This window comes from Gastrolobium bilobum, unplaced genomic scaffold (genome assembly GCF_033153095.1).
Source record: "Gastrolobium bilobum isolate Gb01-03AN ecotype WA unplaced genomic scaffold, APGP_CSIRO_Gbil_v1 utg9460, whole genome shotgun sequence".
Lineage (NCBI taxonomy): Eukaryota > Viridiplantae > Streptophyta > Magnoliopsida > Fabales > Fabaceae > Gastrolobium > Gastrolobium bilobum.
In genome coordinates this window covers 136,473-154,878 of record NW_026896290.1, presented here as the reverse complement: position 1 = coordinate 154,878, position 18,406 = coordinate 136,473, and the positions used below count along the sequence as shown (strand labels likewise).

The 18,406-nt window shown below is 36.5% G+C and overlaps 1 long non-coding RNA gene across 1 annotated transcript; it reads left to right on the top strand.

The window, feature by feature from the left end:
- The first annotated feature begins 7,530 nt into the window (after nt 1-7,530).
- Nucleotides 7,531-10,239, top strand: LOC133298684 (uncharacterized). The gene is made up of 3 exons (XR_009749840.1): nt 7,531-8,164; nt 9,192-9,254; nt 9,980-10,239. It is a non-coding gene; the product is annotated as an uncharacterized LOC133298684 (long non-coding RNA).
- The last annotated feature ends 8,167 nt before the right edge of the window (nt 10,240-18,406 follow it).

The following is an 18,406-nucleotide window of genomic DNA, read 5'->3' as shown; positions in this document are numbered from 1 at the left end:
TTCACGACTTGAACAGAGGAGGGGAAAGAGGTTCAAAAATTTTGTGCTTACCTCTTGCAAGCACACAAAGAAAGCCGAACAAAACAAGGAGCAACACCTTCGCTTCCTAGACTCCACGAACACAACAAGTTCAGCCCTCCTACAGTGGCGCGCACGAATAGGGAAAAAGGATTTTCTTGAGTTATAACCTACAAACAAAGGGACATTTCCGTCAACCAAACATGGTAGAGGAAGAAAACGAAGATGAAGATTTTCTATACCTTCTTGTGTGGAGAACCTCGGCTGGACAGAGATGAGATGGAGTGAATTCTTCAATGGTAGTTGTTCTCCAAGGTCCGCGGTTTCTAGGGGAAGGAAGATGAGAGGAGAATAAAATTTGAGAGTTTCCTTTGTATCCTCTCAAGGATACATACGATCATGATAGTGGAAGGGGAAAGGAAGATGCAAAATATAGTTTTTCTTATGGAGTCTTTATGCTCTTAGGTTTCAGTTTGTTTAGGGAGAAAGGAAGATGATGAAGTGGCTCAATGTTTACTTGACAAAACAATTCTTTTACCTATGAGTCTGGACATGCAGCGCTGAAATGGTGAGGAGGTGAGGTCTATATGGCTGATTTAAAAGCCAACAACAATCAAAAAATAACTTAGACTTCTATCTCTCATTTGGGGCGCACAAAGGTGCAAGAGGGGGGTGGCAATTCTGCCCAATAATAAAACATGCAATCTGACTTCTAAGGGCTGGTTGGATGCATGTTGAAAAGCTGAGTTAGTTTGTATATTGAAGCAAGTAATGGCCAGCTTTTTACCCCACCTAGGCGAATGGAAGGAGGGTAATGGAGAGTGGCTGGCTTGAGTTATCTAATAGGAATCTTTATCAGAATTTTCAGTTTCTTTTTCTCTACCCTAGGCGCACAAATGGAGAGGAACTAAGATAGGGTTTTGCCAAGTGATGGTCCCTTGCCAATCAAGGGCTGCCTTGTGGGATTTCTAAGGATAAGATTAGGGAAGAATGCAAAAAAAATTGGGTTGTATCAAGGACCCCCTTACAGCCCTTAGGCTTCGGCCAAACTAGTATTGGGGACCAAAAATATACAAGCCCAAAAGGTGTACTACTTAGGTACTAGCCCATGAAATCATAAGTTCCCAAATCTTTTAAGTATTTTTAGTTTTTCTATATGTTGCTATTAATTTATTCCTACATCTTTTACTAAGGTTTCACATGCCTAAAATAAATTCTCACTTATCATTGCAATTCAATAATTCCCTAACTCGATATTAATTCCCTACTAGTAGCCATATAATTCGAGGACAAGGCATGTATTGCACATAATTCGAATTTAACATAAGTATCCATATTCCTCATGGCAATATATATATATATATATATATATATATATATATATATATACATATTTTCCTAATTACACGGTATGTTACAATATATAAGTTCAATTACCCTCCTATCTTAGGAATTAACCCATGCCTTATTATTTTATGTGCCCTCTAATTATTTGCTAGGGTTTTATTCATTAAATTAAAATTAATCACATACTTATAACTAACATTCAAATTCAGAAAGTATTCCTATTTATTTCTAATGACATGTATGCACAGAAATTAATTTCCCTAACTCGAATTAATTCCATCCTGTACCTATATATTTCGAGTTCAGACATGTATTATCTCACCAATGGTAGTTTGTATACATTCCTGATTTTTACGGGATGTTACACTCTCCCCGCCAAATTTTGAAGTTTGTCCCCAAACTTCGTCTTACCATCCCAGAAGCTGCTGATTTCAATTGTCTATGCGATTTCATTCATACACTACATTAGGTTACTTTTAGGTAGGCCTCTATAAAGCCGTTGGACATTGACTCGGTTACTACAAACAGATAGCACCTTACCTATTCGTCAAGGGTATATATATATATCCACGCTTTACTCACAAGAAGGAGATAAAACTTTTCTAAACTTATTCGTAACAAAACGAATGGCTAGTTATCCCTTTTTCAACATCAAAAATCTTGCTCCCACAAAAAGACGTAAAACTGATGTATGGGCTTACTAACAAAGAATTCCAGCTACCAACATTTATAATGAGCTCATGGATCTAGCACACATTCGGTTGGCAAACTAAAAAAATCTATTCACAAACACTTCTTCACTATATCACTTTAACAATGATACTAGGGTGGCATAAATGACCAAAATTTTCATTCACTCGATACGAAATTATAACATATGCAGTAGAACATGACAATATAAAGAGGCTTCTCAATATCCCTATATCATCACTCACCCTTAACGTCACACCATACTACTACTCGACTGGTCTTGAATTTACATGTTTCCATAAGAAATGCATTTAACAAAACAATGGCCTAAATGAAAAGGTTCCTTAGAATGTAGGGTTCCATCTAATAATAAGTAATATTACCTCCTATTACTTGTGCAATTATAAGGCTATTTAACTAGGATCTCCATTTACAAATGTTTCATCTGCGCAATATACATGTTACAATTAAGAAGTGCCATCACTTCCTAACTTAATTCTTATCAATGACAACGACTCAGTTTACTCACTAAACACATTACACATTCGCATTATATATTCATACTTTTACATTAATTACCTTACTAAATAAAATTGTAGGCAGGATTCCATACTATAAGCTTTCAGGATGTTAAAGAAGTGAAACAGAGCACATTACATTCTAAATTTTAAATAAGGGGGATCTTCATAAAATCACAAAAGTTCCATCCTATTTTTCATACATATCATGGTAAGTGGTACCTCTCATACAGTTCGTCAAAACACCCATATGAGGAAACTCCTTCGAGCTTTCCGCTGTCCTAGGTACCTCAAATGTAATTGACTCCACTGATCAGAGGATCCATTAGCCATGATGTGAACTTTCCAATCAATGACACACATCACAATTTTGAAACAGATACCAGACCTAATCCACTAACATAGACCACACTTTCGTAATTCAAATTCACAATACTCACATTCAAAATTCTAGTTACAGATGAATCTGCCTTTAAAGAAACAAGTAGAGATTACAGTACACGACCTCATGCATGAAGAGCACCCAATCCAATTTTTCTTAAATAGATGGCTAATCTCATTCATACAAGCAGCAATTATATCTATTCAGGAAGAACATCTCAAGGATAATAATAATATAGTATGACGTACACAAACATATATCATACTTTTAAACATAGGATTTACAGCAACGTATTTAAGTCCAAGATTGAATATTATATCGGTTAGATAACAATTAAACAACATTAGGGTGCTCACGTTGAGTTCAACTCTTATATCACCAACTCAATTTTTATATTAGATGTCCAAGGAACTATGCAAGTATAACAGGAGAGTTCGAACCAGTAACTAGCTCTAGGGACTTATTTATAAATAAGTAACAGTTCCCAACAATATGAACAGAGGTATGGGAGTTTCACATTAATCTAGATCTAGGACTCGAGTACACATGCAATTAAATCAAGAGAATGGTTGATCCCAGAATTTAACATAGAGTAGGAAAATTATAGACTCACCGTTTCTCCGTTAGTAGTTCAATCAAATCATATAGTGGATAGATGCAATTTAAGGGTCAATATTTATGGCAAAAATATAATTTTCTTTTGGAATCAGATACTGTGCAGCATGGCGGGGATATAATGAATAACACTCCATAAATTCATGTTATGACACAAACAAAATGTATCAATCAAGGCAGTTTGAATAACCTATACGTCAGGTGCCGAGTATTTAATTAAAAACATAAATTTCTTTCAATTCATATTAGCCAACCAAGGAAGATCAAGTGTATTTCAGACACTACTTTAACAGCGTGTAGACCCACATACGGACAATGATGCATATGTAAAATTGCATGCTCATGCACCCAATGTGCCAACTTATGATTGCTTCGACCACTTGAACTACTAGGCATGAAAATTGTATGTTTATACATCGGGGGCGTTTATAAGGTGTACATTATATGTAAGAGTATGTAACACTTAAGTGTTGGAGACTTGGACAAATTAGTAAAGCTCGGTTAGAATGGTAAAAAAAAAATGTTACACATAGTATGCTCTATGAAATAGATGTTGGTTTGCCTCTATAGTCAATTAACTAGCTCAACAATTTCAGTTGTAGTTCACTCAACAGGAAAACCAAACTATGCAACTAAAGAAAACATTACATGTAACCAAGTGTTCGATGATTTAAACAATGTTCTGATCAGAAATAAGGAGACCAAATTGACCAAATTAGTATAATGATGTTCATAAAGTAAATCAAACCTAAAGTCCTAAGTATATACAGACGTTAAATTTTCGAATCCACAATTTTATCAAATTAATAAATCATGTGCAGCAAATAAGGATGCAAGGCCTGTAAACCACTATTGCATGTAACGCATAGCATTTGTAACCCAAGGAAGTTTGACACGCACATACAGCGGCTATCCAAAGTTTTCATTTATCATCAGATTGTTGGGACACATACAAGACCAATTTTCCTATGACAAACAAATTGCTGATAGAAAGCCACAAGTTGATTTATGAGATCAGTTAGGTGTTTAGGGAAATAGGGCCTAGTCAGTCAATATGCTGCATAAGTTACTTTGAAAGTATACTATAACTATAACTCAGTGACATAGACTAAAGTTACAGAAAGATTCACTACTACGACAATGTAAAGAAATTCATAATTCATAGACAAATCAGTCAAGTTATTCTACCCCACTTTGTTTCGCAGCTTCTTTCTCAAGAATGATGTCTAGTGCTAATTCAGCATTAGAAAATTTGGAAGGGTTTAGGGCCCACATGGTTGAGTCTTACTTACCCCAATTATGCTTTATATAGCATTAAATTTATTTATTTAAATACGTGATCTATCCCTACATCAATCTGTCTTCGTACAGTTTTAAGGTTATACAACAAGTCTTCTTAATGCTAGTTAACTACATCAATTACCTGGGTTCTATCACTGTTATTCTTACTCAGTTATATACACCACCATACATGAAAGGAAACAGCATAAATCTCAAGGGCAAGTATGCACCAGCAGTTATTATTTAAAGAATCACATATGTCATTCACGGTTTAGAGCATCACAAAATATTCACATCAAGTATATATATCTATGTAAGACCTTCCTTTCAATCCATAGTAAACATAACTGATAAATAACCATTAATTCGAGTAGAAATTCACTATTTCGTACATAATGCACACACATCTTGCGCGACAGTGAGTTGATCAGGCTCACCACCTAGCAAGGGAATGGGCACAACCATGCTTAATACCGGGCACTACCAGTACCATCACACCTAAAGGAACAGAAATTTTAGTTAGCAACCCATGCAGCAGTTATATTCAAACAGCAACCATACAACGAACATATACAAACAGCCAATAAATTCAAACACAACCATTCAGAAACCACGTACAAACAACAAATATTTCATCAAATACAGACACCTTGAATCAAAACTGCTCTGATACCATTTAGTGTGACGCCTGGCAACTTGCAAGGATCAACGACTGTCCCCACACACTAACATGAGACTTTTCAGTGTGCTTTATCCTCACTCGCACACTTCCCGGGAAAACTTCCCAGGAGGTCACCCATCCCAGAATTGCTCCAAGTCAAGCACGCTTAACTATGGAGTTCTTCCGTTTCGGGCTACCGAAAAGTAGATGCATCTTCTTAGTATAGGTAGTACCAATTAATTCTTATAAGTCATTCCCAACTGTACCGTCCCACACCAGCACAGTCTCTGGAATCCCTCTCTTTCGGGTGTTGATTCGATTCATTCATGTACTCTGTCCCTAGAAGCCTGCCACGAAACGCTCCTTGTTTGTTCCCTTTCGCACCGGCGATCACTCCCCGCCCTCGTCAGCGTCCGGGATGTTACAGGTTGTAAGAGCCACAAAGCATTGTTGGTCCTTGTGTGTGCCACACAATGATTTTTAGGTACATTTTGAGGTCATAGATCACTTGTGCAAACTTGGGGATTATTGGAAAAACAAAGGAAACTCTGGCGAATTTTCTAGAAATTGGCAGAATTTAGGCAAACTTTGAGAGAGCATATTTCCCTCCACAGAGGTACGATAGGGACGTGCCATACGCCGTTTTGAAGCTTGAGATGTCCTCTATCTTGTGTCAATATTTGAGGAAATTCTGGGTTGGGAGTCGGACTGGAGAACGCAAAGAACACGGACTGCCCTGTTGGTCCCTGCACATGGGGTTGTTCTGGACCGAAATTGAGAAATTTATTCCCGCTTCGTTTCTTGGTCAAATTAGGTGTATGATGTAACAAAATTGAAGATTGAGGTGTCTAGTTTATTGTATAAAAATTTGAGAGCAATTGGTCGAGTGGAATTTCTGCAGTAATTGATTTAGTGAAGGATGTTTGGAGCTGTTTTGGGGTTGGCTGGCAGAATTGCTTGTCCAACTTCAAACGGCGATATCCGGAGTAAACGAGAACTTTATGAATCTTGTGATAGCTTCCTAGAAAGGTATTTGAGTGTAGAATAACATACTAAAAGATGGGAGACTTTTCGCATGTGGTTTGTCCGCAGAAAATTAAAGACCGAACCATGTACGGATAGGTAGAAAACGTAAAAGTGAGATTTTAGCTAAGTGGGTTTATGAGAACCCTTTAGTGACTTGAGAGATGTAAAATAAGTTATAAAAATAGTTTAAATAATTATTCCGCAAAGATTCTACACTTACGATCACAGCTTTCATGTAACATCCCGTAAAAGTTAGGAACTTCGGTAAATTACCTCTAGTAATGTGAATGCATGCATTGAATTTGAATTACTTACATATGACTATGATGGAATGAAATTTTAAATAATATTGGTTACATCATATGAAGAAACCGTAGTTACAACCTAGGGAATACATGAAATGATAACTATTAGGAAGATATATAAATTGTTACTTGGAATAAAGAATCTTGTCTTGAGGGAGAGTTTTGTATAAGGCTAGGGTGGGACTAACTTAAAGTAGGAAATATTATTTTGCTGCAATTATGATAAATATTTAAGGAATTATTTCCATGGATAAACCCTTAGAAAAAAATTAAAATAAAATAATAAATAGATAAACAAATAGAAGCTACATAAAATAAAAAGGGCATGAGTTAATTCCTAGGATAAGAGAGTTGTTGGACTTAAAATTCTGGACTCAATTCATGTTATGGCCAGCGGCCAAGGGTCCTCTTGGAGGACTTAAGTTAGCCCATGATCTATTAGGTTTTATCTTTAATCATCCAACAAAGTCTGAATAGTACTATACCTTAGTCAAGTGGAAACACATGATAATGTCTAAACACCTTATCCCTCTTTCATTGGTGCGCTTAGGATAGAAAGAAAATTCTGATCTCATGCTTTGATAGCCAAACTCACTTCAGCTTGTGCATGCGTACCATGTGGCAAACAAGATCCCTATCTCCCTCTTGCATGTACGCCACCTAGCCTTTTAATGTAAGGCCCAAAATAATTGAGAACTAGCAAATCTGATTTCTTTTGTTTCACTCTTTGTTGCACTTGGTTCAGAATATGAACCAATGGTATTACCCCTTCCATTTACTTCCAAAGCCGTAAGCTATAGAAAAGAACGCATGACAGACCACAAAATTTATACACTACATCCATCTCCTTCTCTCCCTACAAATCGTGAAATCCCCAAGAGGCAAAACATCAAGGAACGTGTATCTCTTCCTCTATACAAACCGTAAACTGTTTAGAGGACCACCCACCCATTTAACACACATTTCTTCTCCTTTCATGGTTCGGCTGTAAATTTTCAAGAAAAGGGGCATGGTGAAATTTTCCTTCTTCACGCTTCTGCTTATCTATGCAAACTGGTGGAGACCCCTCTTGCATGCGGAATTCAATGGCTGCTCATTCTTTCTTCTCTTTTGCTCTGTCGTGAAGTAACCACCACGGAAGGGAGGGTATTTCTTTATCTTCTTGCTCTCTTATACAGAAATCGATTCTGACTGGGGCTCTCCCCCTTGCAGGCAGCCTAAAAACCGTACATTGAAGAGTGGAATGGGAGGGGATTGGAGCATCTTTGGGCCACGGTTTCCTCCAGCCGAATTGTACACATTGGGTGTCCCTCCAATAGAAGTAAGTCATAGATGTAATTCTGCCTTGCACTTTCATGTTCGGCCATCACATACGTTTAGGAGAATGTTGCCTTCTGGTTATTCACCCCATTTGGATTCTGCCCATTTAGAACAGCCTTAGAATGAATTCATGCAAGCCAAAGCTGGATTTTATAAATTGAAAATAACTTTCCCTTGTTTTTTTTTTATCTATTCGGTCCTCTTGTGAATATTGGAGAATACCTTAATTTGGTCACTTACTTCCGTTGAATTCTGCATATTTGAACAGCCTTGAAAACTTTAAATTGAAATTGTGAACAGCCTTGAACGTGGCCTGTGTAAGCTGTAATTGGCCTCTTTGTGAGCTTGGAAAAGATACATTAAATGCCCCTAGCTTTTGGCCTAGAAACCGAACGCACAAGGGTGTGTCAAAGATTAGTTCTTTTGTTATTTTGTTCTCTTACCTTTGCCATGAGTGGACCGTTTGGGGCTTGTGATCACACGCATAGAGAGTAGTTTGTTTAACTGAAACATAGTCGCTTGTGTTGGAAATTCTGCTTTGTTGAAATAGGTGAAAGTAGATATGTGCATGTGTAAAATTTAATGGGACGGCTTGTATTGAGACTGCCCTTTTAGCACACCCCTTAGGCCTAGAAGAGGTGGTATTGAAATAATTATTTGAATATCCTAGTTATGTTAAAATGAACCGAACCTGTATGCTTGTTAAACCTTGGAGAGTTTGTTTTGCTAGCACATGTTGGGATAAAAATTTAGGCCTTGTAAGGGTGATTAAGTGATAAAACAATTTGGAACACTTAGTTCTGCCTAAATCGAACCTGCATGTACAAGGGGGCTTAAATTTTGTTCGCCGTGACCTATTGATATATTAACACTAAGTCAGAATATATAATTTAGCCTGGGGACCATGAAAAAAACCGAATTGTGTGTATAGAAACCAATTATAGAATAATAATTAGAAGCATGAAAATTTGTTGATAAATTATAGGAATAACATGAGACCAATTCTGACTTGTCACACATGTTTTTAGGTGCACGTAACTCTTGTTAAGTGAGCTGAATTTTGGTGCTGTTGATTATTGCTTGGACCCAAGGTATGTGTTTGGTGGTGAGACATACTATGACTATTAGCTAGTGTATGAAATTTTGAACTGATGCTCACATGTGCCCCTGATTAGCATTTTGTTATATGGTATATGTATTCTGCCTTTGGACTTGTTTTGATGGAAAATTCTGTTTATGGAAGTATATGTTATTTGGCAGCTTGGTATTACATATACAAGAGAAATATGCTATTATGATTATGATCTAGTCATGCTTATGCACATCATAATTTCACCTGTGTTTGTTTGTGTGTGTGTCGAGCATGTCATCGCATACTGCATTATGCATTCATCTTGGAGACTGGAGTATACAATAAATATAAGCATACGTTTGAGCACGCATCATATAGGCATCCTACGGTACATGGGTATGGGACACTTGGCTTCCGTCCGCATAGGCCACAGTTGGAATTCACCTTTGAAGGAGTCATTATGGAATATCCACTGTGTATGTATGCGCACAACGGTGCTATGAGCGTAATGATGGCGTTATATACGCACTATGATATGTTAAGTACGCGAACAATGGTGCTACGAGCGTAATGATGGCGTTATATACGCACTATGAAATGTTAAGATTTATCCGGAAAATTAAATGTTGATGCGACTGTTTTTGAATTTTGTACCTAGTCTAATATTGTTTCTGTATTGGTTTTATTGTCACACTACTGGGATTTTTCTCACCCCTATGGGGGCTCAATTTTCATAAATTGCAGGAGGACTTAGAAGCATGTGAAGAAGTATTTGATGACGTGATTTCATGGAAATGAATTGATTGAGTTTTACTGTTTGGGATATCCTATTGTTTAATTGATGTTTCTGTTGGAAGTATAATGTATATTCAGCTTTGATGTAGCCTTTTAAGGATGGCAGTTTATTATGTGCATTCTGTCTTGAAATGATTTGTGACATGATATTTTCATAACGTCGGAATTTAGGTGATTCTAAAAATTAAAGTGTCAAACCGATTTCTGTTGTATCCAATTCGGAGTTTTTGAACGGTTTTTGCGAGCACTTTGCGAGTTGTCGTTCTGGGGCTACATACCTCCGAATGAGGCTTATTTTATATGCATATGAAGCCCCAGTTGTGTACTTTCATATTATTATGATGAAATTTTGAAAACTTGAATTATTATGATTTTTACAAGTCAGGAGGTTTTTAGAAAAACACACTGGATTTTCGAGAACCTTGCGAGTTCAGTTTCGTGGGGCTATTCTCCTCCGATTCGCGTATAATTTATATGTACGCGAAGCCCCAGATGTCTAGTTTCTTCGTAGAAAAGAAAATTTTTGTATTCGAATTTTTCATGATATTTTCAAGACAGGCTGTCTTCAGGAAAATCAGAGTTGCGCAGCGAAAGCCTTTTTGAGTTTTACTTGCTGTTTTATTTTCCAAAGTCAGTTTTCTAAGCAAGCTTTTCTAATTGGTATTAATGAAAAAAAATTTACTGAACAAGAAATTTTACTTGTTAAAAATTCGACTCTAATCCGCTTAGCAGACAACTCCCTTGGACGCGTACAGGGGAGGGTGTCACATTTCGTTTATTACGTTTTTTATTGTTTTAAACGCTCGCGTAATAAATGGAAAAAGTTTACTCGCATTTTTATAAATGAATTGTTGTGATTGTAACTGCGCTTAATATCATAATTAATGTTAACAATACCGGTGTACAACAGGCTGTTACAGGTTGCTTCCTGATCGTACAAGTACTAACATCACATCCATCTATACATTACATCAACAGGTATATTACACACCAGGGTTGCTGTCTGATTGTGTAAGTATCCAACATCAAATCCATACATTATATCAACATATATATCCACATATTTCAGGCATATATCAATGCATATATCATTTTCATAAAAGCATACCATGCATATAAACTACCCTCCCATGGAGGTCGGTGGAACAAGCAACAGATCAATCCGAGGACCAAGAGCTTACCTTATCTGCAACTTGCTCCAATGAACTCTCAGTATCCAAAGGACCACAATCATAGGCCCTCACAAAATCACAACCTATTTCAAGATATAAAGACAATTAATAAATATGCTCTTTTACGACATTTTTTTGTATATTATCTTTTACGTAGTCATTCTTTACGTAGTGACACCAACTCAAGGTGGGAGGAAGTAAGTCCACTCCCTAAGGTCTCTTAACTTTAGAACATCACTTACAAGTACCATAGAGTCTATAATTCATTTCCTTGAAGAATATTCCAAAGAATTCAACTCTATCTACGAATACGACAACAAACTTTGCTTCCCAATTTTAAAACTGCAGTTGCAAATCTTTACCGAAAATTCTAAGATTATAATATGTTAAACTAGACATCACAAGCTTTTCAAAGATATGTTTTATGTCTCAATCGGAGTTGTATAACTCTGGTTATGATTTTCGCAAAGTGACTGCTGCAAACTGAATTTCCAACAACCAAGACGCGACTTCAAACTAACACTGAGATCAAACCACTTATCCAATGGCTACAACATTTTACGGAGTAGTAACTCTATGTGTTAGCTACTCATAAGTTCAAACAGAAACTCGATTTGGAGCTCTGTAGCCCAAGATATCAAATTTTTACCGAAACAGGTTCGTTGTTGTCTCAATATCCGGATATGCCATATCCGGATATCTTATCCGGATATTTCTCAATAGAGGCCAAAAACAGCAGCCTAGCACGAAATTATTCAATTAAAATTCCATCTTTCACCTAGATACATCTATCCCATCGACTTAACATGCATTTTAACATTTAGATTCATCAAGCAACGTTCAAATTATCAAAACTCATAATTTTACATCTTTAAATCATGTTATTTTCATGAAAACACAAAGGGAAGTGTTGAGGTATATACCCAAGAGCTTCAAGACAGCAAAAGGAAGGGACTTCATGGTCTACAACCCACTTTCCACTGCTGCCAAGGTAAGAGCACGAAAATGATTCTTCAAAGTTGGTTCTTTCTTGCCAAACAACTACTCTACAATGGCTTGGGGTGATTCAAGCTCTCACAAATGGAGATGGTGTTTAAACACACATGGGCAGAATATTTATGGCTCCAAGATGAGGGTTTTCCCTACCAAAGTGTTTGCTCTCAAGGTTCCCTAGTGATTAAATGGAATGGAGAAGGAAAAAGATGAAAGCTTTGGTGATTTCCATGGAGAGAAGAGTGATTTCTTGGAGAGGAGAAGGGTGGCAATGTGGCTGAACCAAGCTTCAGAAAACTCACGTATGAAAGATGATAATCTGACCTAGGTCTTTGTGCCAATCGCTATTTATAGTCTCATTAAGTTTAATCTCACTGTATTAGCACTAATAGCTACGCTTATCATTTTAATCCCAAATTTTGGATTCTGAACCTAGCCATTTTTCTAGGATTTATCATATTTTTAATTTATTTTTCGCAGCACTTTGCCGGTATGCGCTTTTACGTAGCCGGTATCAATTCTGACACCAGTTCTCATTATTTTGACTTCAAACTTGTTTTACTATTCCTATATATTATTCTAGGAATATTCATACACTTATTATAATTTTCTGGGATACTTCATCGGTATGCATTTATACCGTGAAGCAGAACCGGTATCTGCAATTTTCGTCAGAAAAGCGACTATCAGCATTATTAAACCCTTCTGATAATTAATTAACTCTTTCCATATTTATTCAAGTCAATTATGGAATTATTTCCTCAAAATCATAATTACATATTTAAATTCCTAATTTAACAATGCAGGTTCTTACGTAGCCGGTATCAGTTCTGACACCAATTCTCATTATTTTGACTCCAAACTTGTTATACTAGTCTTATATATTATTCTAGTAATGTATACACACTTTTCATAATTTTCCGGGATACTTCATCGGTACACATTTATACCGTGAGGCAGAACCGTTATCTGCACTTTTTGTCAGAAAAGCGACTTTCAACATTATTAATCACTTACCATAATTATTTAAGCCTTCTCATAATTATTATGGTCAATTATGGAATTGTTTCCTAATTTCACATTTAAATAATTTAAATTTCTAATTTAACAGTGCGGGTTCATACAAGGGACAAATTGGGAAGTACGACTTGGAAATCAGTCCACTTTTCAAGATAGTGAGATGCAAATCAGCATTCCTGACTTTGATGTCTATGATCATAATCCAGTTTGTGATGGTGATCCGATCTATGATAATGATCCAATTTATGATGATTATCCGATTGTTGATAATTATGCCATTTATAATGATTATCCATCTTATAATGAAAATTCAGTTTATTATGATAATCTAGTCTATAATAAATCTGATGGTGAATCAGATTATGAAGATATAATAGAGGAAGATTTATCATTTGAATTTTCATCTAAAGAAATTGAGATCAGTAAAGATAAACAAGATTCGAGGATAAATCTTTTCCTAGCAGGGGAGAATGTTGAACTTACAGTTGACCCATTATACATGGTCCAACCATTAATTCAAGAAGCTCGTAGTCAACTAGAGTTGTGGCCCAATAAATATGGCCCAATTGTTGAAAGAGGCAATGATTTGAAATATAACAAATTACAATCGAATCCAAGTCCCAGTAAAGTAGTAGATGTGATTGTGATTTGTTTGGGAAGAAAAGGAAAGCAACATAATTGGAGTGAACATTTTCTTGCTAACAAGATTGTTAAACTACCTGGAGCTAATGGTCCCTTCAGGGTGCTCGGGAAGATCAATAACAATGATTACAAGATTGAACTTCTTGGGGAATACAATATCTCTAGTACTTTCAATGTTACTAACTTGTCTCCTTATCATGATAATGAAGAGGGCATAACGTGCGAGAATAACCATGAAGACCCGTTAGATTCAAGGACGAATCTTCTTTTGGCAGGGGAGAATGATGCACCTGGGTAACTCGCTTGGATTGGATTTTTCCATTATTTATTCTTTATTTAGGGAATTCTAATAATTACTAGTTATTTCCTTTTTATTATTTTAGATTATGTACATATTTGCGAAGCTGACTAATGTGAAAAACACTATGCAAATTTGACAAATGTGGAGGTAAGGCAAGCTGGTACGCCACAGGTCCGACCCTCTTTGTAATCTGGTAGGGCCCTATGAACCTAGGACTCAACTTTCTCACTCCAAGAGCACGCCCAACACCTGTAGTCAGAGACAAACGGATAAACACATGATCCCCTTCAGAAAATTCAAGGCGATCGGTGTTTTGCATCATAATAACTCTTTTGGCGGCTCTGTGCTTTCTTCAATCGATCCTTAATCATAATAATTTGATCAGTAGTCTCTTGGACCATCAGTCTGGGGATGATAAGCCGTACTCAGTCTCAGCTGCGTACCAAATGCCTGTTGCACTACATCCCAAAGTCGAAAAGTGAATTTAGGGTCCCGATCACTAATGATACTTTCGAGAACACCATGAAGTTTCACCATCTCCTTCACATATAATCGAGCCAATTGCTCCGTGAAGAAACTCTTCTTGACTAGAATGAAATGTGCAGACTTTGTCAATCTGTCTACCATAACTCGTATAAAATCAAAACCAACCTGAGTTCTTGGCAATGTTACTACAAAATCAATAGAAATATTGACTCCCTTCAATTTCGAAATATTCAAGGGCTGCAGTAATCCAGAGGGCTTCTCATTCTCAAACTTATATTCGTCATTTTATTTCTCTGAGCTCATTTAAGTTCACTTTTATTCCCTAAGGAACAATATTACAATTCACAGTTGAGTTTCTGCACCGTTTTTAATGAAATGCCCTGTGAATTACTAACTGCGCACTGTTTGCACGCAAAATCGTAAAACTTCTAAACTTATCTTTTTTATCTAAACATGAATTTTTAGTCTTCTCACTAAAAATATAATTCCACTGAAACATCAGTGTATCAGCCCTTTTTCTGATAATATAGTTCACAATTTATTGTACCTCAGTCCTTGCACTAATAATACAATTTACAATTTCATTGTACATCAGTCCTTACACTGGTAATACAATTTATAAATTCTACTGGCCAGAGAAACTGCTCTCTATGAATTACACAAGGAATCTCCTTGATACATAATAAATGCAAAACATAACATCATAACTCATACTTTGATTAACTATTCAAAGGCTCTCCCCAAGAATAGCTAACTGACATGTCTCACATGCCTAGTGTGACTCCCAAGGTCAAGCCATAGGCAATCAACACAAACTGTACACAAACTGTAGTATGAAAATAACTCACAGGGTCAAGCCATAGGCAGTCTACATACCAAAGTAAGTGGCTAGGGTTCTCATAACATACATCATCAGTGCATCATCATAACATCAAAAATTATGTAATATCTATATGAATGTGAATCAATACACATATACAACATATCAAACACTTATTCATAAACTGAGCAATATCTTTCTTCATACCAGACCACCAGAAATTTGGTTTCATGGCCTGATACATCTTGGTAGCAATAGGATGGATAATGTACTTACCCATATGGGCCTCCGTTAACACCTCATCCACTATCTGACATTTCAGAATAATGATCTGATCTTATTTTACTTAACACTAAGCTTATCAGTGAATACAAATTTTTTTCTTTCATAGAACGAACTCCTTCATCAAATAATTGAGCCTCTTTAATCTGCTTTATTAACGAGTTCAGAACTACAGTAGATGTAACACCCTCCCTTGTAGGCCTCCAAGAGAGTTGTTTGCTAAGCGGAATTAGAGTTCTTTTGTCATATTTAAGTACTGAAAAATCATTTTGATGTTGGTAATTAAAACTTGTAATTGGAATCGGGTTCCTTACAAAAATCAGAGTATACTTTCATAATTTCTTAACTTGCTGAAAATAGTAATTTCCTGGCCGATGTTGCTGTCTTTAAAAATTTGTATAAAATCAGTTTCGACGATTCAAAAAAATATTCCATATATTGTAGAAAGAGCACGTCTGGGGCTTCGCGTTCATATAAAATAATAGTAAATCGGAGTTCGTTTGCCCCTCTTAACATAACTCGCAAAGTGCTCGCAAAACTGTTCGAAAATCAGCACTTGATAAAACGTCAGAAATTATTTTCGCAAACTGTTTCTAGAATTTATCTCCAAAATACTTGCTGATCATAAAAGTCTTAAATCAACAATAAAATCATAATCCAACATTTATCCAAATTTCTCAATTTAATACAGTCATCCATCAAATGAACAGCAACAGCAAAAGTCCAAACAATAGCACATAACAGCAAATATCCATATAATCATGACTTCATATGTTTTTCCGTCCTCCTGGCATTTTGTAAAAATAGCATCCCCAAAGGGGTGAGAAAAATCTCAGTAGTGTGGCAACAAAACCAATAATGCAACAAAATTAAACTAGGCACAAAATTATAAACAGTCACATCAACATTTCATTTTCCGATAACATATCATAGTGCGTATATAACGCCATCATTACGCTCATATCACCTTCGTGCGCGTACTAACATATCATTAGTGCGTATATAACGCCATCATTATGCTCATAGCACCGTCGTGCACGTACATACACAGTGGATATTCCATATAATGGCTCCCTCAAAGGTGAATTCCAACTGTGGCCTATGCGGACGGAAGCCATGTGTCCCATACCCTGGTACCGAAGGGATGCCTATATGATGCGTGCTCATACACATGGTCCTGTATATAACTATTCTAAATTTCAAGGCTAACATGAATCTTGTACATGCATGTCATACTATGCTCTCACACACAAAACAAAAAAGCAGATGCGGTATGATGTAAAGTGCATGCTTATATCATCATCATCATAACATATACTTCATGTACTTTTGATGCCATACTGCCACGCCATCATTTCTTTTCATAACAGAGTTACCATCATAACATTTCCATAGGCAGAATACTTTCATCATAAATAGCAGGATAATCATTAGGCACATGTGAGCAACAATTCACAACTTCATACACTAGTTAATAGTCACATTAGGTAATACCACCTAACACATACCTCGCGTGCCACCAATATTATTTACCAAACAGCAGCGATAGTCAGTCTCAGGACATTAATTTCTTGCGAGGACTGTGAATCCTCACTAGAAGATAAATCATCTTCATGGATTTGCACTTAACGTTTATGCGCATCTAAACAGAATATCAAGAGTCAGAATTACGATTCACGGGTTTTTCCTTTACGTAACATACGTTTCCACTTCCTCTTGAACCTAGGTTCGCAATCTGTTTTCACGGTTCCTATCTTAGCTAAATTTTCTGATTAAAATTTAGCTTTACCCATGGTTAACAAAACTAAACTTCTTAACATACAGATTCGATTTTCATGGTTTTCCTAAAGAATTTATTTCCTGGTTTCATACTAATTTTTCTAACTTGTAACAATGACGAAATTCCATGTTTCCCATGTATGTCCATTCGGTCTTACCATGCTTTTCTTTCTCTAATAATTTCTATCTTCCAGTACTTTTATCCACTTGTTAATAGTAATAAGATCCCAAGCTCACAATAGGACAATTTTGGCTTACACGTCTCAAATCCTAAGGCTATTTAAATGGGCATAATTAAAGAAAGGTGAATCACCAAAAATAGTCTCCCTAAGTTAAGCATGGAGATCGAAACAGGGATGCCAAAAAGAGGGGGTTAAATATTTGGCTCTTACCTCTAACACACGCCTATAGCTTCCAAATCCACCAATGAAAGGCGGTCACCAAGTGAGGAACACAACCAAACTTCCCATGTTCCAAAATTTCGAATCTTTGCTTGTCGATAGATGGGGTTCGGCCAACAAGGAAGGAAGAAGAATGATGCCTAGGTATTTTGCTCCCTGCACATATTTTTTTCACGGCTTGAAGAAAAGGGAATGGGGCACACTTTCTTGGTGTTCTCTTCTAAGTATGCTTACGGTCAAGAAGAAGAAAATATGTTCAAGTGTCTTACTTCCTTTCTATGAAGTACACGGTTTCTATAGAGGAGGAGATGAGGGAAAAATGCAGTTTTATTTCTTTGCTCCTCACATACTCACGGCCTTGAGGGTGGTGAAAGGAGAAAAGTGGTGTTGGGTTTATTTTTTTGTAGAGAATGGTCATCTCTCTTTCTCCTAATGCATGCACAAGTGATGGAGAGATAAGGGTTATGGGTGCTGAATCAA